The 22733-nt window shown below is 44.8% G+C and overlaps 1 protein-coding gene across 9 annotated transcripts in view; it reads right to left on the bottom strand.

Moving 5' to 3' along the window:
* Positions 1 to 21491, bottom strand: part of EVI5 (ecotropic viral integration site 5) — a 136567-nt gene extending 115076 nt beyond the window's left edge. For 5 of the 9 annotated variants that reach the window (XM_048860552.2, XM_048860551.2, XM_075131631.1 and 2 more), the window contains exon 1: positions 21275 to 21406. The gene's annotated coding sequence lies outside the window, so the exon portion shown is untranslated. Of the gene's footprint in view, positions 1 to 21274 lie in introns of all 9 variants that reach the window. The other 4 variants (XM_048860550.2, XM_048860553.2, XM_048860554.2 and 1 more) reach the window with 2 other exon arrangements.
* Between the last annotated feature and the right edge of the window lie 1242 nt (positions 21492 to 22733).

Raw genomic sequence — 22733 nt, 5'->3', positions numbered from 1 at the left:
GACTACTTGGGAAAACCCTGAGCTATACTTCTCAGTAAAAGGCAAAAGGAGACTGATCAAAAAAAAAAAAAATTATTTAAGGCCTAATCCAAGAACTTCCACTGAAGGAATGCAAAAGGCTTAGGTTATTTTCCTCAGTGGCCCACTTCCTCAGCCACAGAATATCTAGACTACTGGCAAGCCTAACCCTTATCCAAGTTGTCCACCAGAAGAAAACTTTGGCCACAGCTGAAAATGCAGAAGAAAGATGGCTGGCACAAGTCAAGGAGAATAGTAGACTGAAGAAGAAATTTTCCTTGAAGTCACACTGCCGAAAACTACCTATCTGACGTATGTAGAATTCCTCACACTGACAGGTTGACATGAAAAAATCCTATGAAATACAGCTTACCCAATAATACCAGCTTCTAGCAAATACATCAAACAATTAGAACCACAAGGAAAGTGTTCCATCCCCCTCTCTGAGATCTTCCATTCAAGTTTAATTTAAACAGACAACTTCCATTTCATCTGTTGGATGACAAACAGCCACATGTTTTAAGGCAGGTTTCAGATTTTCAGGTTTAGCAGTAGCTGATAGGCAGCCCTTCCTCAGGGGCTGGGGAGGGTGAACTGGAAAACTGTACAATTTCATAAACCATGTTTCTTTTGCCAAGTACCACATTTCAAACCAATATAGACAATGAGTTGTGCAAAGGGGAGGTTTCTTACAATTTGAAAAAAGCCTGATCAAAAGCAAAGATAGCTTAATTCACTTTGGAAGCAAAACCAAATTAAGGCTACTTTAATTCTGAATGACAGCATCCACACAGGGATTTAATGAAGTTTAACTAATCCACTTGAATTCACGTCTTTAGTTAATTCAGATAAATTTTCCGGAGTGTCTCCATGTAGACAAGCCCTCTTGTCTACATAGGCATTGTAATTCTGTGCATTCGTGCGCTCAAAGTCACATCCTTTGCAATTTAACTGTTGTACATGGTTTAGCATGTTCGGTCTTTAATAAAACGAAGTTAAGTAACATACTGTACCTTGTATTTGTTCTACCATCTTTCCCCCTCTTCACTGTAATAGATCATTGTGTCTTTGCCCAGACAGTTGTCAGTGTTTCTTCTTTTCCTTCTCTTCCCTACTTCCTTATATTTCTCATCTACATGGTGTTCCACGACTCCCAAAAGATCTCATTTGCCCCACACTTCCGTTTGCTCACTTTTCCTATCAGTCTTTCCTTCATTCCCTGAACCACTTCAATACTGTACTAGACATCCAGAATCCATAGGACTAAACCTATTAAGTAAAGAGTGATCCAGAAGATTGGGTCCTCCAATGTTAGGAGCAACATCTGGTGAAAAAGAAACCTCTGCTCAAGTTATGGGAAAGGTGAGGGGTAAAAATTCTTACAAGGGAATCCCCATCTCCCCCACCTCCCAGTGTAGCGCTGTAGGGAGCCAGGGTGGCTCCCCTCCGAACCAGAGGGTAAAGAGCCACCCTTTCAGCCTGAGTGGGTGGGGCCAGACCAAGCTTCCGCCAATCCCTGGAAGGGAAAGGGTGGGACAGGAAGTACAAAGGGCGGGGCCCTCTGCCCAGTGAAGAGAGCACCAGGGAGGGAGACAGACACAGGCTGCTGGCTGTTCCCTCGCGATCCTGCTGCTGACCCAGGCGAAGCCCTAGGCAAGGAGGAGCCTGACCGGGAGGACGGCCTGTGGCAACCAGGGCTGCCAGCCGCCAAATACCCAGAGGACCTGGAGGGGCCTGACTGCAGCCCAGGCCAGCGTGAGTCTGATACCGAGGGGGAGCGAGAGCTGCCCGCAGCGGAATGCCCGGACGAGAGGGAGGGACCGGAGCGGCCCGCCTGAGAGACTGGGTAGGAAGTAGCCCAGGGGCCGAACTACACCATGGGGTGGGTGTTTGGTCAGCAGGTGTGGACGGCCCTGCTGACCCAGCGGCGGGACTTTTGCCTCTCGCCACTGTCAGGGCCCTGGGCGCGCGCGCGCTACCGACTCCGGCCAGCGCACCTTCCCCGCTAATTCCCCAACGCCCGGAAGTTGTGGCTGAGGCCTGCCATGGGGACCATAGCTCTCCATCGCCCCTATGGGCTCGGAGGACCGACTGACACCTGTCACAAGCGCCTTCTGGCAGCTCTGCTACACAACACCATACCCAAGGTCTTTCGATTCCTGGGCTCATTTTTGCTGCAGCCTGGGGAAAAAACGGAGTGAAACGGACTTGGTTGTTAGTCTCGATGGATTACTGCCCATAAGGTCCTAGCAGCAGCTGTGAAAATCGACAAGACTGGTAAATTCTCACTTTGTTGCAGCTTGGGGAAAGCTGGGCAGCAAAGGCACTAGCAGTTTGTCTTCAGGCTCTGGAAGGCAACACTGCATTGACTACACTCTTATAATTGAGCCATAAGGGATATAAATGTAATTTAATGAAAACTTCTATAATGCTGATGGAACTTGACTGGGAAAGATTTTACTTGCCCTTTTCTTAGGTATAAAGACTGGTTAGAGAGGACTTGGTAAGGGAAGCCTAATAACACCTATGCTTGAAGCGTGGAGATATCCTTTACCAGAGAAGCATGAATCTCCATCAAAAGAGGATTAGAAGAAAGTCCTTCAATCTCATCTTTGGATACTGAGGCAAGCAGGGAGACAGACCAGTACTGCAGTCACATTGACTAGTAAGTTCACCAGGAGTTTTTGTATGCAAGACTCTTCCTCCCTGCTGATGCTCCAAATCCAGGTCATTTCAGGAGACAATGAGGGTAATAAAGATTAAATGGGGATGTTGCAGTCTCATTGCAGTGAGTGAGCTACAAGAGTAAGCAAGTGTGCCAAATGCTTGTCTCAGCTGGTAACTTTTGCCTATAAATTTAAATTACAACCATTCCAAGTTGGTAGAGCTCCATGTCAGAACTTTAAATTTAATGTTATTTTTCTACATTTATCTCCCATCTGTAAGACTCAAGATTTCTAAAATTATTGGTCAGAAGTTTGACCCTATAATTCTTTATCAAAAAGCAAATTAACAAAGGGAAGGATCAACTTGTAGTTAAGAACAGGAAGACCAGAGTGGGTTCTATACTTGAAGTGTGACCATGGGCAAGTTATTTAACCTCGGAGTTTCAATTTCCCCGTTTTTACAGACATGCATGTACTCTGGAATATCAAATTGGAGGCTTTATATAGCTGCAAAGCATATTTGCAGTTATGCAATAAATCTAAACAAGTTAAGCATCTGAATTTTCACATAGCAGAACACACATACAGCCAGTCTTACAGTGTTTCTCAAATGTGGCCACAAAGGGCTTTTCTTGCAGCCACAGCCTCCTGGGCTGTGATTGGAGTGGGGACGGGGGGGCGCGGAAAGAGAAGCAGTGGCCCCTCTACCCCAGTGGCCACCAATGGGGGTTGGGCCCTGCCCCCCTCTGGGGGCACAAATGCTGGAGGTGTAGGCAGCTGGTGAATTCTCTAATTTCCGGGGGCGGGGCAGGCAGCTTCAGCCACAGGGCTTCGGGCTCCATCCACACAGTAGCAGGCTCTTGTCCCAGGCTCATCGCCCACACCATTGTCCCTGGGCCCTGTGACCTCCCTGCCCACCTCCCCAGGGCTTAATTTGTCCCAGGGCTTGCTGGGGTTGAGTAAGTCTGCTGCTGTGAAACAGCAGCAGACTTACTCTCTAGCAAGGTTTTTTTTTAAAAAGCAACCAAAAAAGCAGACCACCACCACCAAAGACAAGAACATGCAAAGCACTTATTTGTGTTTCTATTCTGTTTAGGTCCTGTCAAGTTTATTACTGAGTCTGAAAAAACCCTACATAAATAAATTACAATGATTTGGACATGTATACACATTTACTTGTTTTTCCTAAAGTTAATTAAGTGTTTTAGCAAAAATGGTCAGCATGGCCACCAAAGAGTTGGTGGCCACACTCTGAGGCCACCAAAAAATTTGTTGAGAACCCTAGAACACCAGTATAATCTTCGTATTTAGAGTAATTTTAAACATTTATGCCAAGTTTGGTATCTGTAAACATACCTCAAACCAATTTATTTAAATCAGAAAAGTCTATTACAGCCATGAAAAAAATTTAGTTTAAAAAAAAAAGCAGCGTAGTTACACTATGGAGTCCACCCACAAAAGCAAAGCTGGCCACATTTCAGTGCGGCTCTAGGCACTCAAAGTTACCCCTAAAGAAAAAATGATTCAAGCTTTAATATTGCTGTCCTAGTTAGGACAATGTTAGATCATTACAAATTTCTAAGATTAACAGAGCCAAAACATCTTATGCTGTTCTTTTTATTTTAAGCTGTGTTACCTAATGAGAAAGTTGTGCTAACAAGTTATTTCAATAAACATCCTTAGGTATCATTGAAGAGCTCCACTTTGTCTTAATCTGGAAAAGGAAAAGCAAACTGAATTAGTTAGGAACACCACCATAATTCTCTGATCAACCCAATGCTCCCTGTTAAACCTATAAAAATTTGAGTGCATTCAAGTTTATTGGGATTTCCGTTAACTTAGTTCTAAAAGCCAAGGAGTTTAATTTAAAAATATGTTTGAAGCGACTATATTGTTCCAGGCAATGGTTCTCATTAGTGGTCCACACGGCACTTGTCAGTCAGTCATATGGTGATGAGGAATCATATTAACAGCTCCAAATACAATATTCCATGTAAGTAATTCCTCTAATGTTCACAGCAGTGTGAAGCGATCATGAATAAAAGGGTAGATGATCCATGAGATGTGGTCCACAAAAGAAGTTCGGGAACCTCCAGTTTGAGGAACTGGTAATTCCATATGGAGCCATTCCCAACTGAAGTTCCTCAAATCCAGCCCAGCTCAAGTCAGTTGTTACTATCAGACTACAGTTAAGTAGCCTACATGGAACAAACAAGCATTTTCAGTCCAGTCTGAACAATCCACGTTACAAAAGCTGCAGTCATAACTGACACAAATTAGCACCTGAGCCTCAAGAAAGGTCAAAATTGCAAGGTAGAATGTCTGAGCCAACCTACTTCCCCCCAGAGGTGCATCACCCAAGCAAACTGTACAGCACACGGACAGGACACTATGGAGAAGCCTACTCTGACTTGGAGGCTTCTGCATTGTATCTCTGTGGATGTGACTTCATTCTCCAAAGATGTCGGCCCCACATCTATAATAAGGGCTAAATTCTAGTTTAGAAGTATCCGCAAAAAGAAAAGGAGTACTTGTGGCACCTTAGAGACTAACAAATTGTTTAAATTTGTGCTTGATAGTAATAGTCACTAATTCTGAATTGCTTTTGGACACAAACATGTAAAATTCAGTGTTCATTCACAGTCTTTAATTCTACCAAAATGTAAAGAAATACAAGTTACTTACAGTTAAACTGAGGGGAAAAAAGTTGCTAAAGTAAAATGCAAAGCTGCCTTGCCATCTTCCCCTTTCAATTAGACTTCAAACTGCAAGAAAAGCGAATTACAATTTCTTCTGAACTACAACGTTACTATTAAGTGATCCAGTAAATTCAGTGCTTTCACAGCAGGTTAAAGTGCATGTCTAAAAATTCCAAAGTTACTTCCTGTCAGTTTTACTTGCTTTGTCAGTCAAACACTACATTAAAAGCTTTTAGATTCCAGCCACAGGAATTCTGTCTAGCCCAAAAACATGAAATCAAGTCAACATGCTAGGACTTATGAACTTCATTTTGTTGTCAGTTGGGCTAATATTAAAGAGAATCTTACATGTAAACAGTGAACTACTGAATGATCATATTTCATTGCAAAGTTCACTAGCTGCAGAAATTGCTGAACCCAAGAGTACAGTCTAGTGGCTAGAGAATTGAACTGAAAAACTGAAGACCCACATTCAATGCTCAACTCTTACTGCAGCTTTGGACAAGTCACTTAATTTCAATGTGCCTCAATTTAAAATGAGGATAATGTTTACCCAGCTTTTGTAAGACACAGAGATCCTGATATGAAAGGTGAAGTGCAACAAAACTCTTACAGAACACACAAAACTAGGCAAACCAGTTTATGAAAACAGCATAATGTAGCCCCATGATTTTTCCAGATTACCTTTTTTACCATCTTCACATGCATTCTGCAGCAATTAAATACCTAGTATCTTAAGGCTCTCATGTATAAATAAATGGTATCATTCCAGAAATTGATTTATTACTTTACGATGTCTAGTAACAAGACTTGCAAAGAACATTACAGCAAAATATACAAATTAGAAAACATTGATGCTCAAAGCATATTAGAATTGGCAGCATAGAATTAAAATTTGATTTTAATTTCAGATTCATTTTCACAAGGATATTATTGTACTTGTCTACATCAATGACAGCTTTACCTATTTGGACCCTAGAGGCTCCACCTAGCGAGGCAGAGTTAAACTGCATTCTCTTAATGCTTTATAACTTGAATCAACACCACACACAAATAGTTGAATTCATTCTCTGAACTTTAAAGCTGGACCCTCTTGTACGGCTTTGTTAGCACTAATTTTAGGTCCATATTTATGCTTACAAAACCAAAATAGCTAATGGAATTGTAAGAGTCTTCTGCACTTTTATCATGTTTCCATTTTCCCTTTTCTTCTGTGCTTTTATGTATTTATCTTATGTTATAGCTTATTTCTATAAATGGAAACATATTCAAGGAAGGTTTTTACTGCTTACTGTTTTGCCATTTCACCTCAATGAAAACTCATTAAAGAATGTAATCTGTAAGAAAACCATTTAATAACAAAATCAAGACCTTATATATAGTTTTTCATATCTGTAGCAAAACATGAGAACAAGAATAATGATAGCATGGATCTGAACTTAAAATATTGCTTTCCCCTAAGGAAGAAACAAACTAGCCAGCCCTGGAGACATGGTAAAAATGGTTTCAAGTGATCTTAGCCCAGTATGGAAATGGGTATCTGTCACAACCCACATCACACTGCCAAAGCTGTGCTTACTAACTCAGGACTTAGAAATCATGCAGAAGGAACAGGCAGAGCATAAATAAGCGTGCTAAGTGCCTGCCAGATAATGGCTAGCTCACAGAGTGTGGTGAGTTTTCATTCTGTAAAATGTAACATGATCAGCAACAAGAAATGAGATTAAAAAGAGAAAAATCAACAAACGTTCTTTTGTGAAAGCAGGACTCCAAGAAAAGGCATATATGCCTGGCATTTTTGTAAGTCCTAGAGAGGATGAGTGGAACTGCCTCACTCGTCCTATCTTTTTTGTAGGAAAAATGGTCTGAAGAGGAAAGTGGTTCCTTCATATATACCCTACTGCTGCCCCTCCAGGAAAACTCATTAATAGGCTCATTCACCTGCACATCTACCAATGTGATATATGCCATCATGTGCCAGCAATGCCCCTCTGCCATGTACATTGGTCAAACTAGACAGTCTCTACGTAAAAGAATAAATGGACACAAATCAGACGTCAAGAATTATATCATTCAAAAACCAGTTGGAGAACACTTCAATCCCTCTGGTCACTCGATTACAGACCTAAAAGTGGCAATTCTTCAACAAAAAAACTTCAAAAACAGACTCCAACGAGAGACTGCTGAATTGGAATTAATTTGCAAACTGGATACAATTAATTTAGGCTTGAATAGAGACTGGGAACGGATGGGTCATTACACAAAGTAAAACTATTTCCCTATGTTTATCCCCCACCTCCCCACCCCCCACTGTTCCTCAGACGTTCTTGTCAACTGCTGGAAATAGCCCACCTTGATTATCACTACAAAAAGCTCCCCCCCCCGCTCCTCCCCCCAGCTCTCCTGCTGGTAATAGCTCACCTTAAGTGACCACTCTGGTTACAGTGTGTATGGTAACACCCACTGTTTCATGTTCTCTATGTATATAAATCTCCCCACTGTATTTTCCACTGAATGCATCCGATGCAGTGAGCTGTAGCTCACGAAAGCTTATGCTCAAATAAATTTGTTAGTCTCTAAGGTGCCACAAGCACTCCTTTTCTCTTTGCAAATACAAACTACCATGGCTGCTACTCTGAAACCTGTCATTAATAGGCCTGTGGCCCATGTATGGTATGGGTGTATGCTGCAGATTAATTCTACATTTTCCTTCAGTCATATTTCAAAAACTATAGCCAATATATTATTCTCATCTTTTCTCTTCCTTCTCACCTGCCCTTCTTTGGACCTCCCAGTCTGACGTTATATCCCTGGATGGCAAAGGAGCCAAAATTGGAGTCCAATGCAGAATGAATGCAGGAAACAAGAACTGCCCACTCTCCAAGTAATCCATCTATGTAGGTTCTTATATTGGAACTTCTGCTATTTATCTGAGCACCTAAGGTTTGAGCTTATCCTCTATCTACTCCTGGGAGAATTCTGCGCCACTGCGCTTGTGCAGAATTCATGTCCCCTGCAGATTTCTTTGCTTCCCAGAAGAAAAATTACTTTGATAGGGAAGCTGCAAGAGAACCACTTCCTAGCTGCTCAGGTACATTGTTTCAGGTACCCGGAGCAGCCAGTGGAGAGGTAAATCACTGCAGGGCTGGGGACACCATAGCCAGTGGCTCCTACCCTGACCCAGGATCAGCTGCTAATTTGGGCTGGGCTGAAGGGAAAGGGGGGGACTTCCTCTTCTCCTGCAAGGAATGGCTGAGGCTGTGTCAGACCCAGTCCCAGAAATCTCCCACAGCTGCAGGAAGCTCACCATCCTCCCCTGCTTCCTGACCCCATCACTCCTCAACTGCAGGTGGAGGAGGTCACTGTATAGAGAGTTGCTTCCCCATCCACCCAACTCCCATACCCAGATGCCCCCTGCCAAGCCTCACCCCATACACCCAGAACCTCCCAGTCCTCCATACCTGAACCCCAATCCACTGAACCTCAACCCCTATATCTAGATCTGCCCTGCACCCAGGCCCTCTTCTTCCAGATCCCCACCCCTGCACCCAGACCACCCCCCACTGAGCTCCCTGCACTCAAACCCCCACACTGACGAGGCCCACCCCACTGCATCACTGAGCCCCCACATCCAGACCCCCACACCACTGACCCCCAACTAGTTGAACCCAGACCTCCAGCCCACCAAGCCCCACTCCCCAGCACCCAGATCCCCCTGCTGAGACCCCACACCCAGACACCTCCGCTGAGCCCCAATCACCTTCACCTGGAAGCCCAGTTGCACGGACAATGGGACTCTGCAGGGAACTCCCCCCCACCCCCCACAAGCCTCTGTGCATCCAGATCCCTCTACACGTAGAACCCCCACTAAGCTGCCTGCACCCAGATTGTCCCACACAGAATCCTCTCACCCCACACCTGGATCCCTCCATACTGAGCCCCTCCACACTTGGATCCTGCCTGCCCCACACCTACTGCACCTGGCACAGAGGGGCAGAGCTCCAGATTTTTCTGGGGCAGGCCCAGGCCTTGTGCTGTGTCAGGGTCGGGTGCAGCCTCACCACCGAGTCTGTGACCCGGGCTGGTGGGTAGAGATGCTGCAGGGTGATCTTCCACCTTTGTGCAGCCAGTGGCCTGTGCTCCCCACTGTCATGCTGGAGCTTCTGCATTTATTTATTGACCAATAAAAACTTGCAGAATTTATAATTTTTTGGCAAAGATTTTTTAAATTTTTTGGAGAACATCCTCAGGAGATCTTAGAGATCAACCAAGCCCTAGAGAACTGAAGTGTGGCTTAGAGGAAGTGTTGGGGTTCTTGAAGTAAAAGACCAGAACTAAAGCTCCAACGCTGGAAGGGAAGTATTGGCTAAGCTACCTATCAACAGGAAAGAAGTCTGAGCTTTGCTGGACTGTATCACTCAGTAGGAGATAGGCACCTTAGTTCTGAAATTCCTGCAGCTTGCTCTGGAGAAGCTTGTTAGCAAGACTCCAAGGGAAAGTATCTCTAAAAAGAGTCACAAAGCCTGTATACTAACTTGAGTCAAATGCTGGGAATTTGTGACCTGAAGAAGATCTCTGTGTAAGCTCAAAAGCTCATCTTTCACCAACAGAAGATGGTCTAATGAAAGATACTACGTCACCACCCTTGTCTCAGGAATGTGCCTGTCAGGTTAAGCTGCTAAAGCACATAAGCTCACTTATATAACCTGTCATGATGTGACTTTATTGTTGGATTTGAGCCTCATTTTATGTGTAATATTGAGAGGGAAGATTTGCTGAATACCATGAAGCAGCAGGAGATGGCGATTTGAGGTCTTACCCAACTTGGAGGAATGTATGTTGTTAAGGTGGGTAAAAACAAGGTGTTCAGAAGCTCTCCTACAGAGTGCTATGAATCCCCTACTTTCACGAGCAAAACTCTTTCAAAAAGCGTGAGCAGCTCCTGCCAAGCCCTGCAAGATCTCCAAAGGCATAAGTACCGAGATGCAGGTAGTAGGGCACATATGGGAATAGTGAGGTCCTAATTTAAGCTTGAGAAAAGATTCAAACTGATTTACCACATGACATTCTCATAAGCAAATGAGGGAAATGTGGTGTAGATGAAGTTACTATAAGGCGCATGCACAACTGGTTTAAAACAGTACTCCAAGGGTATGTCTACACTACGAAAGTAGGTCAGGTCAATAGTATAGAAGTCAATTTTTAGAAATCTATTTTATACAGTCGATTGCGTATGTCCACACTAAGCACATTAGTTGGCAGAGTGCATCCTCACTACCATGGCTAGCATCAACTTATGGTGCACTGTGGGTAGCTATCCCACAGTTCCCGCAGTCTCCGCCGCCCACTGGAATTCTGGGTTAAGGTCCCAATGCCTGATGGGACAAAAACATTGTCACGGGTGGTTTTTGGTACATGTCGACAGTCGCCCCTCCCTCTGTGAAAGCAACGGCAGACAATCGTTTTGCACCTTTTTTCCCCGCGCAGATGCCATATCACGGCAAGCATGCAGCCCGCTCAGCTCAGCTCACTGACACCGCTACTGTTGTGTCCTGGGTGCTGCTGGCAGCAGACGGAGCAGTAGGTCTGCTAACCATCATCATCCACCGCTTCCGCTGCAAGTGCAGAATGGTGGTAGAATGTGCATTTGGACTTTTAAAAGCGCACTGGCGCAGTTTACTGACTCGCTTAGACCTCAGCGAAACCAATATTCCCATTGTTATTGCTGCTTGCTGTGCGCTCCACAATATCTGTGAGAGTAAGGGGGGGGGGGGGGACGTTTATGGCAGGGTGGGAGGTTGAGGCAAATCGCCTGCCACTGGTTACGCGCAGCCAGACACCAGGGCGATTAGGAGAGCACAGCAGGGCATGCTGCGCATCAGAGAAGCTTTGAAAACCAGTTTCATGATTTGGCCCAGATGCCCAAGAACGTGGGGGGGCCCTCCAGGCACCCAATCACCCCACCCCAGAGGGCTGCCCAAGCAACAGAAGGCTGGCATTCAATAAGTTTTGAAGTGCAGTGTGGCCTTGTCCTTCCCTCCTCTCCTCATCCACCACCCCACCCAGTGCTTCCTTCCTCCCCTACCCCTCCCAGGCTACCTTGCGAGTTTTCCCCCTATTCATGTAATGAATTAATAAAGAATGCATGATTTTGAAACAATGACTTTATTGCCTCTGAAAGCAGTGATCGAAGAGGGGAGGTCGGTTGACTTACAGAGAAGTAGAGTCAACCAAGTGGGCGGGTTTCCATCAAGGAGAAACAAACAGAACTGTCATACCATAGCCTGTCCAGTCTTGAAACCGGTTTTCAAAGCTTCTCTGATGTGCAGGGCGCCCAGCTGTTCTCTCCTAATCGCCTGGTGTCTGGCTGTGCATAATCAGCCACCAGGCTATTTGTCTCAACCTCCCACCCCACCATAAATGTCTCCCCCTTACTCTCACAGATATTCTGGAGCGCACAGCAAGCAGCAACAATGGAAATATTGGTTTCACTGAGGTCTAACCTAGTCAGTAAACTGCGCCAGCAAACTTTTAAACATCCAAAGGCACATTCTACCACCATTCTGCACTTGCTTAGCCTATAGTTGAACAGCTCCTTACTACTGTCCAGGGTGCCTGTGTATGGCTTCATGAGCCATGGCATTAAGGGGTAGACTGGGTCCCCAGGGATAACTATTGGCATTTCAACATCCCCAACGGTAGTTTTCTGGTCTGGGAAGTAAGTTCCTTCCTGCAGCTGTTCAAACAGACATGAGTTCCTGAAGATGTGAGCGTCATGCATCTTTCCTGGCCATCCCACATTGATGTCGGTGAAACATCCCTTGTGATCCACCAGTGCTTACAGCACCATTGAAAAGTACGCTTTGTGGTTTATGTACTGGCTGCCAAGGTGGTCCGGTCCCAAGATAAGGATACGAGTTCCATCTATCACCCCACCACAGTTAGGGAACCCCATTGCAGCAAAGCCACTCACTATGACCTGCACATTTCCCAGAGTCACTACCCTTGATAGCAGCAGCTCAGTGATTGCGTTGGCTACTTGGATCACAGCAGCTCTCCATTTTTTAGTGTAACTGTCTAGTTGACCAAGCCAGTGACGTGCTGCAGACATGCTCCTGCCTGGAACGCCCAGGAGGGATTGAATCTCCTGGGTCTGGGGGGAGAAAAGGCTGTACAGGCACAGTTTCAATCCTGCCACGGACATGGCAGCTACAAGCAGATTGCCAATGCAGGAGAAGGGCTACAACAGGGACCAGCAGCAGTGCTGTGTGAAAGCCAAGGAGCTGCAGCAGGCATAACAGAAGTTCCCACAGTAGATTTCCCCACTCCAAATTGATTCCCGACTGACCGGTAGCTGTCTGGCATTGCAAGCTTCCAGAGCACTATTGCCACTTGCTTCTCAACTGCAAGGGCTGCTCTCATCTTGGTATTCTTGCGCTTCAGGGCAGGGGAAAGCAAGTCACAAAGTCCCATGAAAATGTCCTTACGCATGTGAAAGTTTCACAGCCACGGGGAATCATCCCAGACCTGCAACACTATGCGGTCCCACCAGTCTGTACTTGTTTCCAGGGCCCAGAATCAGCATTCCACGGCATGAACCTGCCCCATTACCACCATGATGTCCAAATTGCCAGGGCCCGTTCTTTGAGAGAAGTCTGTGTCCATGTCCTCATCACTATCATGATCATGCTGTCGTCACCTCCTTGCCTGCTTTTGCAGGTTCTGCACATACTGCAGGATAATGTGTGAGGTGTTTGCAATACTCACAACAGCAGCGGTGATCTGAGCGGGCTCCATGCTTGTGTGCTATGGCATCTGCAGGAGAGCAGAGTTGCAGCAGAAGCAGTGGATGACGACGGATGCCACAGATATTTATACAGAACAACGAGAGGACCTGCGAGGTGGATTCATGGCACCAGGAGAGCAGAGTTGCAGCGGAAGCGGTGTAGGACGATGGTTAGCACCACGCACATTTCCCAAGGAAGAACACAAGTACCTGGGAGCACATGACGGACAACATGGAGAAATTTGCTATTGAGACAAAAGCGGCAGAGCAAAGCTGCAGGGGAAGCGGTGGATGACTACAATGGTTAGCAGTCCTGCTGCACCGTCTGCTGACAGCAGTATGGTGTCTGCACGGAAAAAAGGTGCAAAACGATTGTCTGCCATTGCTTTCATGGAGGGAGGGGTGACTGACAACATGTACCCAAAACCACCCGCAACAATGTCTTTGCCCCTTCAGGCATTGGGAGCTCAACCCAGAATTCCAATGGGCAACGGAGACTGTGGGAACTGTGGATAGCTATCCACAGTACAACGCGCCGAAAGTCGATGCTAGCCAAGGGACTATGGATGCACTCCACCGACTTAAAGCACTTAGCGGGGACATATGCAATCGACTGTATAAAAATGATTTTTAAAACTCTACTTCTAGAAGATTGACCTAATTTCGTAGTGTAGATATACCCCAAGACTTAATCTGCATATCACAATCCATAGGCTGAAATCAAAACTCTTACTACCCTACTGCTAAAGTGTGTATGTTTTGCTTCAAAAGTAGAGTGAATTCTACTACCTATCTAGAGGAAAGCCAACAGTTTATTCACCAAGAGCAGCGCCGATTTAAAATATAGGTTATGCGTCAGTAGCCTGACCACAGTGCAGGCTGACGTACATTCAGACCTTAGGTCGTTTTGTAATGCACTATAATTTAAAATGTACCTACTAATACATTTACAATATTCATGACCTACCTCCACAAGCATTTTCAGTACAACTATTAGGAGAAAATGCCTGCTTTGAGGTTAATACAACACCTGTGTTGCTGTATGAAAATCTTACTCTGGTCCCACTGAAGTCCATGACCAAGTTCCCAAACACTTCAAATAGGAGCAGAGCACCTAATGAAGGAAATTAATGTTTTGGCCATTTGATTAAGTGAACAATGAAGATTGTTTTTAAATGAAGCCACAGAGGCCTACTCATATTCCAACACTGAAATGTCATTCATTTTTATAAGAGTCATTTGGCCAGTGAATTTTTTGTACTCATTTTGGAAGAAGAATTTATTCCATCTATTCTAGGAACCCACAAAAAGAGTCATTAGTGGAGAATAGCAAGAAAGATCTCAGGGAGACAGTAAAGCTGATTTATGATATTTTTGGTGTAGAGCTGCCTTTTTAAAAAGTTACTTAAACAAAGCCCCAATATCCAGGCCACACAGCCTATAAATTCTCGAATACAAAACTCAATTTGCATAATCTATAGGAGACTACCTTTAAAAAATTTTTAAAAACCTGCTACGTCTTATTTGTTTTCCAGAGCTAAAAAAGGATCATGGCTTCCCACATTCTTAAAACTAAAGTAACATGAGGAAGAACATTAGAACTAATTTTTTTTAAGTCAAATTCACAAAATTCAAAATTAAAGTCACTTAATTCTGGATTTCCATTCCTCAGAGTACTCTTATTCAAGTCCCCTCATAGCCCCATCAGTCTCTATATATCCTCCAGGGAAGGTAGATGTCTTTAACAAGCATCACAACTTGAACACGCATTAAATGCAATATGTTTTACAAAAACAAAGATCATATTAAGCTACTTCTGCCATGCCATCTTACCAAATAAAAAATTCAAGAGCATTTCCACAACCTGAGACAATAGCAATCCATTTTTAGAAGACTTATCTCTATACACTGAAGAAAAATTATGCCGCAAATATAATTACTTTCAGCTGGTATTTATGCTATGCTATTTTATAACACTTAGAATAACTGATCAAACATCTATTAGGACATTGCCAAATGAGTATCAAATTATCACCCTGATTCACACACTGCCGTCAGACATTGTCCAGTAGGCCATATTTAAAATATTCAGGAGTTTTAAAAATGTATATGAATTTAAACTCTGGTAATTTCATTTTAGAATCACTAGCAGATCTTGTGGTAGAGTCCATTGTATTTAACCATCATCCAAATACTTCCATTCACTTTTCTGAAAAAGTTTTAACTGTGCAAATAAGATACAGGCAACAAAAAGATTAGATGAGAAAAATGCAGGTTTTAATAAGAAAAGTGATCAGAAATGGCTCACGTGCACTGGGCAAGCAGAAATGTTCGCAACTTATGTGATGTCTTGATTGTTTTCCAAATTAAAACCAGTTTGCACAGATTGGGAACTATTACATAGATTAAATAACTTCACTGGAATCAGTCTGTGGCAGAGCCAGAAACAGTATGCAGAATGGAATTGACTCCTACTCTGATGCCTTAACCACAAAAGTATACCCAGTGCTCCAGTGGAAAGGACTATCACAAGAGATCACACAAAGTGGTTAGATTTTAAAGAGGAACAAATAGTCAACATTTGCAGCTATGCAAACCAAAACAATACAAGGGTATTCAAACCTCATTAGGAGCATAACATGATCAGCTGCAAGCACCAGGAAGAAACACCCCCCTTTTATATGGAGGCTAGGCACAAGAAGATAGGCACTTCATAAGATCCCGTCTGAAATATCAGGTAAAGGCCACTGCTAGATAAAGAACCTCTGTGTGAGCAAACTGTCTGTTCCAGTATAGTATTGGTTAAGTTTTCCTGGATGAAGCGTCAAAACCTCTTCAGTATTTAGGCAGTTTATACAAGCTGGACATCCAAGTAACATCACGGCTCAAACACATTGACAGAATATTTTACAGTGAGGCTGCAACTTACATGAGAGCAGGTTTAGACAGGAGGGAAAAAACTTCCTCAATATCAATTTGACACTGGAACATCAAGAAAAACGTTTTAAAAGATATTGGGTAACAGTTATACAAGGAATTACCTGTGCTAGACATTGGACTTCACCTAAAATATCCCTTCTCCCTTCCAGTTGTAGCTTCTGAAAACGAAATACGTATGCATATGAAATACAGTCACCAGACAGCATGGATTTGTCAAGAACAAATCATGTCAAACCAACCTGATAGCTTTCTCTGACAGGGTAACAAGCCTTATGAATAAGGGGGAAGCATAAGATGTGGTATATGATTTTTGGAAGGCTTTTGATACGGTCTCACATGACCTTATAAACAAACTAGGGAAATATAACCTAGATGGAGCTACTATAAGGTGGGTGCATAACTGGTTGGAAAATCGTTTCCAGAGTAGTTATCAGTGGTTCACAGTCCTGCTGGAAGGACATAACAAGTGGGGTCCCACAGGGATCAGTTCTGGGGTCTGGTTCTGTTCAATGTCTTCATCAATGATTTAGATAATGGCAGAGAGAGTACACTATTAAGTTTGCAGATGATACCAAGCCGGGAGGGCTTGCAAGTTCTTTGGAGGATAGGATTAAAATTCAAAATGATCTGGGCAAACTGGAGAAATGGTCTGAAGCAAATAGGATGAAATTAAATAAGGACAAATGAAAGTACTCCACTTAGGGGGGAACAATCAGTTGCACACATACAAAATGGGAAATGACTGCCTAGGAATGAGTACTATGGAAAGGGATCTGGGGGTCATAGTGGATCACAAGCTAAATAGGAGTCAACAGTGTAACACGGTTGCATAAAATAGCAAACATTCTAGGATGTATTAGCAGGAGTATTGTATGCAAGACACAAGAAGTAATTCTTCTGCTCTACTCCACGCTGATTAGGCCTCAACTGGAGTATTGTGTCCAGTTCTGGATGCTACATTTCAGGAAAGATGTGGACAAATTGGAGAAAGTCCAGAGAGCAGCAACAAAAATGATTAAAGGTCTAGAAAACATGACCTATGAGGGAAGATTGAAAAAATTGGGTTTGTTTAGTCTGGAGAAGAGAAGACAGAGGGAACATAACAGTTTTCAAGTACATAAAAGTCTGTTACAAGGAGGAGGAAGAAAAATTGTTCTTAACCTCTGAGGATAGGACAAGAAGCAATGGGCTTAAATTGCAATTAGGGCGGGTTAGAGTGGACATTAGGAAAAACTTCCTAACTGTCAGAATGGTTAAGCACTGGAATAAATTGCCTAGAGAGGTGGTTCTAGAGCAGGTTTTAAGAGCAGGTTAGACAAACACCTGTCAGGGATGGTGTAGCTCAGTGGTCTCCAAAGTGGGGTGCGCAAGACCATACATGGGGGTGCATGGCAGAAGTAGTGCTGCCGAAGAGGTGCTGCCAGCACGCCGGCGGCAGCTCAACACTCCCCACGCTGTCTTCTTGGCGGCACCTCTTTTTTTTTTTGGCGATTCCCCAGAGCTGGTCCTGGGGGTGTGCAATTCAAAAAGTTTGAGGACCCCTGTCTAGATAGTACATGGTCCTGCCTTGAGCGCAGGGGCTGGACTAGATGACCTCTTGAGGTCCCTTCCAGTTCTATGATTCACTCAAGCTTCCCTATACATTGTGCCAATACACTTTAGTCCCAACTTCCGTTACCCCTTCTATCCCATTTAACATTCTTCCAAAAAGAAAGCAAGTTTAGCATTATTTTGTCCTGTAGCCAACATCCACAAGAGCCTATGAGGAAACCATACTAGCTTTTCACCGTCAACTAAATCAACATTTACAAACAAATAAACCTATAAATAGGCAAGAAATGCATTAACTCAGTGTGCCATCTATAAGCCAGTGGGCTACATGTTCTCAGTTTGTGAACAGTAGCCTAACAATTATATTTTTCATTGCTATTTACTTCAGGAAAAGTTAAGATTGTGCTATTAATTTTGGCTATGTTGTACATAAGAGATACTGTTTTACCAGGCCTTCAAGAAGTAGGTGAATTCGAGTGGAATCAAGAGAGATATTTATTATAGGCTATTTCAGTAAGGAGGGGTTATAATTTATTAATTTACGACTTGTTATTCTTAGAGTACATATGCAAGAGCATTTAAAAAAATAAATGAGCATTTTAAGTGTGAAACTTCTAAGAAAAAAATCTCTACATAAAATCTGGAGGACTATTAACAATTAGTAAACTGAAGAAACAAGTACAGAACACCCATTTTACAACTGAAGACTATAAAATGGGAAGAAAGTAGAGAACAAGCAACATGTAATAAAAAATTTAAAAAATTATTTAAATAAGATTGTTTTGAATTTCTTTAAATCCTGACTTTATATCTCTGCACCAGCAGGACAGAATCTCACTTCCTGGAGAGGGAAGCGTTTCAGGGAAAAATCCCATTGTAGGGGGGTTTCCTCCCAGCTTCATTTTGCTACCAGTCTATTTACAACCATTATTAATTGGATGATGACTGTAAGCAACTGATACTTTGTGTTAAGTGGTAAACATAAGTCACTATTTTTGTCTCTTCTCTATTACTCTGGACCACAGGCATCTTTCCCCCGTCTCCTCTCTACACTTCCCCCATTTCAACCTTTCAATTTTTCCCACCACTGTCTGCTTCCTGCTCAAACACATTAAGATTTCCAACACCAGGCAGCACAGTCTCATGCCACCTAGTCCCCTGTTCATGCCCCTCCAACTCCACTGGCTCCATCATACCTCCTTCCAGATTCCTCCTCCCCCCTCTACATTTCCCCTAACAACCCATAGTCTTGATCTGTATACATGAAAAACCAATCTGTAAAAGCACAACAAAGGCTGTAACTGCAGAGAGCAGAAAGGGTAAATAAAATATGGCACTTTAAGGGGCACATTCCTTGGCAGAGCATTTCTCTAGCACACCCCAATAGATTAGTGAATGAAATCCCAGGCTCTCTTTATTCTACCCCAAATCTTCTCCTCCCCTTTCCTCCCCCACCTCCCGTCAACAGATATGTCACAAAGAAAAATAGTCAACTTCCAAAGTGGCAGTATATAGTCCTTACATTTCCTCGTTCATTCTTGCTTCATGATTCCTTGGATAAACTCAAGTGGAAAATGTTTGGCTTGTATCTTTCCTTCTCACACCCTATCAACGTTCCACTGGCTCAGTTTAATAATGCTGTTTTAATGAGGTCTATGAACCCCTTCCCGCATCTAACTGAGAGCATCACAGGCGGTATTTATTCCTATTATGGATTTTACCTTCTACATTAGCCTTCCACTCACATACCTTGAGCCATTTTGGAGATAAGAGTCAGAACACCTGAATTTTTGAAGAGTGATCATGTACATTTTCAGAACAACAAGACTTCAAGTGTTTAATCAAGCTTCTTTTGGGGAATAACTATCCTAGGATTTCTTGAAGTATATAAATGTTGGTAAGTTGTGGGATTGGAAATTGAGATAATGGCAAATCAGTTTAAAGTTTAACTAGGAAGCAGCTAGGGTGACCAGATAGCAAGGGTGAAAAATCGGGACAGAGGGTGGGAGGTAACTGGCATCTATATAAGACAAAGCCCCAAATATCGGGACTCCCTATAAAATCAGGGCATCTGGTCAGAAGCAGCTCCCTCTGTTTCATAATAAAGAAAAGCAGGAATTATATGCAAAAAGAAAAGGAGTACTTGTGGCACCTTAGAGACTAACCAATTTATTTGAGCATGAGCTTTCGTGAGCCACAGCTCACTTGAAGTGAGCTGTGGCTCACGAAAGCTCATGCTCAAATAAATTGGTTAGTCTCTAAGGTGCCACAAGTACTCCTTTTCTTTTTGCGAATACAGACTAACACGGCTGTTCCTCTGAAACCAGGAATTATATGTAACTCAACAAATATGATGACAGAAGTACAAGTTGAAATACAGAAAAAAAAGTTGCTAAGGACTCTACACTGACCAACCACATTAAGAGACTTCTAAATTTTCAGTTTTTAATCCATATTACATAACGAAAACAGTACAGACCATGTTTGAAGACAAGAATTTATAATGAATGAAATATTTCAAGAACCAAAGAAAAGGTGTGGAAGAGTGAAACTCCCAAACCTTTTTGGTTTAATATGTCAACTCCATTTTATCAAGATAAGTTACACTCTCTAGATAAGACCATCAAGATCACTTTTGGACAAAAGGTGAAAGCTCTTTTTAGGTCACCTCTAAAGAAGGTTGACATTTTCGTGTGGGTGCTATTTTATTGTGAGGCTAGAAGCTAGCCGCTTCCATCTACTTAAATCACCACAATCCACCACCTGTAAAGAGCACTAAATCCAAACAAATTGAAACCATACCAGCAGTTACTTCACACCCCAAAACAAGATGAACGTGTAACAGCAGAATATGTTGTGATTATGCCGCAGTGGAACCTCCTCCTTGCATGACTGAAGGAGGCGTCACTGTGATGAAGTCCTGGTGCTATCCTAGAGCATCCTTCCCCTTGGGCTCTCTTCAGTGGGGCTGGGACAGAGCGTTCACACAGGGTCGGAGCAGGGCTAATATTTCTCGCCGTCAGGAAGAAGGACTCAAGTACCCGATAGATTTTGTAGGAGAATCCAAATCAACCCCAGTAGAGAGAAAGTCTCACCGCCACCTCCTCCCCACAGCCCAGGGAAGCTCCATCGGGTGACTCGGGGGCTGCCCCGCAGCGGGTTCACAGCCTGAAACCGAGACAGCCGCTCCCAGCCCCACACGGGGCAAACCCCAACTCGCCGCAGTAGCCACCGCCGCCCACGTTCCGGAGACGGCAGGGCGAGCAGAGGCTGCTCCTTCGGCGCTCGCAGAGAGGCGGATCTCCTGGCTCCGCAGACTGAGCCGCCGGGAACCCCAGCTCCAGCGCTGGCCGAGGCCAGGGGACAATCCGGCCCGGCCCCCGGGGGGCAGGAAGGGAGAAGCGAGGGGGGCGGCTCGCGGCTGGAAGCCGGAAGGGAGCGCGGAACCGGGAAGGGCAGGTCCCTGTCACTCTTCCCCGGCCCGGCGCCCCCCGGGCTCTCCTCTCGGGGGTCCCCGTAGCCTGCGGAGCGCGCCTAGGCCCGGCGGCTGGGTACGTACCCACCCCGGCCGGCTGTACCCGCTGCGCGGGGCCAGGGTCTCGCCCGCCCCTCACCTTGGAAGCGTTGGCCGCGGGGCCGGAGTGCGAACATCGGCTTCCCGTGCAGCCCGGCCCGCAGCCGCCGCCGCCTCGGAGCTCCTCACCCGGCCTGTCCCGCTGCCTTGCCCCTGAGCTCGCCGCGCCCCTCCGGCCCCAGGCAACCGGGCCACGTCCCTCCAAGAGCCCGGCGCGCAGGCGCACACTCTCCGCCCAGGCCGCCGCCAGGGAGCCACCGGCGGCGGCGGGGACACTTCTCTCCCTCCGCCCCCCCCGCGCAGCAGAGCGCTCCCGCCTCCCCAACTCAGAGCAGGGGGCGGGAGCCGAGCCACCCGCCAGGGCCTGGGGTCAGCACCCCCTGCAGGAGAGGGTCGGCTGCCGGGGGGGAGGGGCTGAAAGGGAAAAGGGCCAGGCGTCCCCGAAGGTCAGGAGGATGGAGCCTTACATGGGGGGGGAGTTGGACCCACACAACCAGGAGGAACAAGGGGAGCTGAGACTTGAGATCACTGCACGGCTCCCTTTGAGGAGTCCTCTCAGGGCAGCAGCCACTGCCCCAGCCCCATCTCCCACCCACGGCCAGCCTGTTGGGTGGCAGAGGTTGGAAGAGAGGCACTGGCTCCAACTCAGTGGCCGAAAGGGAGGAGAATGGCACAAAAATGTGGTTCATGTTGCATATTCCTGTGATTTTCCCTGATTCCAATGCCAGTTCTCTGGTTTTGTTAAGTAGTGGCTATTCTGAGCTTATTGAAACCAGCTATCATTTGGTTTAGACACAGACTAGGAGCAGCCCTTGTTTGAATCCACCAACCACCCATGCACAGACAGCATTGCAGTGGTTATGGCCATCCCTGTACTCCCCAAAAAGGCTGTCCCCCCCCTCCCCCCGCAAGGTGGGCCTCAAACAGTAGTTGATGCCTTCACCATTTCTAAAACTTCCACTGGAATCATGCTAGAAACCACAGCCCTTGCAGAACATAGCTGCCACATTTCCCCTTATATAAAAGGCACTATATCTGGTTTGTCACACTTAGCAAGTAGGGTCTTTTGCCTAGTGCCATGTATATTTGATGCTATATATAACAATGCCTTTATTTTATGGTAGTACCCAAAGGCCTCATTCAACATTGGAGCCTATTTGTATTTAGCATAACCAGCTCAGAGGCCCTTGGTTTTAGACAGTGTACAAAACCAAGAGACAGTCTCTGCCCCAATTCTGCTAATGAAGGAGTCCCTTAAATTGTGAAAAGAAAAGGAGTACTTGTGGCACCTCAGAGACTAACCAATTTATTTGAGCATACGCTTTCGTGAGCTACAGTATGCATCCGATGAAGTGAGCTGTAGCTCACGAAAGCGTATGCTCAAATAAATTGGTTAGTCTCTGAGGTGCCACAAGTACTCCTTTTCTTTTTGCGAATACAGACTAACACGGCTGTTACTCTGAAACCTTAAATTGTGCTAGGCACCATACAAATATAGA

Source organism: Caretta caretta, chromosome 8 (genome assembly GCF_965140235.1).
Source record: "Caretta caretta isolate rCarCar2 chromosome 8, rCarCar1.hap1, whole genome shotgun sequence".
Taxonomy (NCBI): domain Eukaryota; kingdom Metazoa; phylum Chordata; order Testudines; family Cheloniidae; genus Caretta; species Caretta caretta.
The sequence above is the reverse complement of the archived record's forward strand: the minus strand, read 5'-3'. Positions and strand labels throughout refer to the sequence as shown.